Source organism: Oncorhynchus mykiss, chromosome 22 (assembly GCF_057628025.1).
Source record: "Oncorhynchus mykiss isolate SJ-2025 chromosome 22, ASM5762802v1, whole genome shotgun sequence".
Taxonomy (NCBI): Eukaryota; Metazoa; Chordata; class Actinopteri; order Salmoniformes; family Salmonidae; genus Oncorhynchus; species Oncorhynchus mykiss.
Genome location: NC_143043.1, coordinates 33,951,389 through 33,953,245, shown reverse-complemented (window position 1 = coordinate 33,953,245; position 1,857 = coordinate 33,951,389). Strand labels below are relative to the sequence as shown.

The 1,857-nt window shown below is 41.5% G+C and overlaps 1 pseudogene across 1 annotated transcript; it reads right to left on the bottom strand.

Moving 5' to 3' along the window:
* Window positions 1-399: 399 nt before the first annotated feature.
* LOC110501697 (gamma-crystallin M2 pseudogene) lies at window positions 400-1,081 on the bottom strand (annotated as a pseudogene). The gene has a single exon (XR_016490744.1). The product of XR_016490744.1 is annotated as a gamma-crystallin M2 pseudogene (transcript).
* Between the last annotated feature and the right edge of the window lie 776 nt (window positions 1,082-1,857).

Here is a 1,857-nt window from a genome sequence, read left to right as displayed (position 1 = left end):
CACTGTTTTCAGGTCACTGTGTACTGTCCTTTGACTGTAGTTCAACAGTCAATAACCATTGACAGTGATGTTTTTTTAGTTAGCTTACGGAGCTGAAAAAGTGTATTGAACCAGACTGAGAGGTAAAGACCTTGTTTCTTTAATAATAAATCATTATGGGATGTTCTCTTGGAGCTGTTATTATCAACAACAGCTATCACTGTCCATGTATATTGGCATTCTAATGAGTTGAATGGTCTCATGGAGAGTTAAATATGTTGAATTATGGTCCAAGTTGTGGGCAGAGAGTTGTGGCATTTCAGGGCTTTTGATCACATGTACTATGTATCAAGGTGCATAACAGAATGAATATGATTATATTTGTTCCTCAGAAAGCAAGAAAAAATAACTTTTAAAATGTTTTATTTAAATATTTTTATTCAATGGCTTGTCTCATTTACATCATTGTAAAGAGCAGCATCTAGTACCAGGACTCGTTGATACGCCTCATGCTCTGGAACCTCATGCCACCCATGCCGCCCATGCCACCCATGCTTCCCATACCCATGCTGAAGTGCCTGTACTCTCCAGGCCTCATGAACATCATCCTGCCTCTGAAGTGGGGCATCTCATACATGAGCCAGTGGCCGTCCTGGATGTTGCAGGACATACAGCTGGACATGCGGTAACGATCCATGATGTTGTCACAGTCCTCCATGATCTCGTGGCTCTGACCGCCGAAGCTCTCTCTCTCGTAGATCTTCATCCTGTAAGATCCCCTGTGCATAGGGATCATGCGGCAGGACCTCATACCGTTGGCCATTCTCATCATGTGGTAGTCAGCGTACTCTCCCTTCCTCATGAAGTACTGGTTTCCCATGTAGTTGGGGCGGTCATACAGCATGAAGCAGCCACCCTCAACCTTGCAGGAGTGGCAGCGGCTCAGGAAGGAGTACATGTCAGGGCAGTCGGTGCTGCACTCATGGGAGCGGCCCATGAAGTTCCTGTCCTCGTAGAAGACTATCCTGCTGTTCATGTTGGGCATTTTGGCTTGCTTCATGGGGGTCCTGCTGTTGCTGCTGCTGCTGCTGCTCTGGAACTGATATCCTACTGGTTTAAAACCTTTCTTTTTATACCTGTGGCCCCATTGTACACACCGCTGACTCAGCAACATGGCATAGAGGCCCATAATGCACTGAGGTTTGTCCACATTCCATGGACATTGTCTCTCAAAAGACCTTAAAAAGGCTGTTTCTCTCAGAACAAAATAACACAAAGCCTTTGTGAAAGGGTTAACAATGTAGAGCTACAGCCTTGGAATTGTAAAGTGTGCATATTGTTCATCGCACAATACCTTCCTAAGTTTGAGGTTTTTGTCCTTATTCAGTATTATGAAACGATTATTTGCAGTCACGCAGAAAAAGTGTGTTGTGTAAAGTGTGTCCCTTGTAAAATGCACTTTAAATACACTTGACTTGACAATGTGTATTGTGTTCGGAAAGATCATTCCTTTATTACATGAATTCATTTTGTATGAATTGATCTTATAAACATGTTAAGGTATGTATCGAAAACATGAATGTGGTCTTTAAAAATGATCATAAGGATCTTTATTCAAGGCTAATTGTTCCCGTACACACCAAATTACATTTCTCCCTCTTAGACATAATTACACCTGACTATATACACCAGCCACACACTCTAAATATGTTTCTATTGATATTAGAGTACTTCAATTAAAGTCATTCACACCCTACTTGAATTCCATGAAGCTAACATTATATATAACTGTAAATGTTTATAAGGTGCCCTATCAGACTCTAAAAAACACTATTGGAGTATGTGAAGATGTCAATTAACCTGTTTAATGTGTCGGTG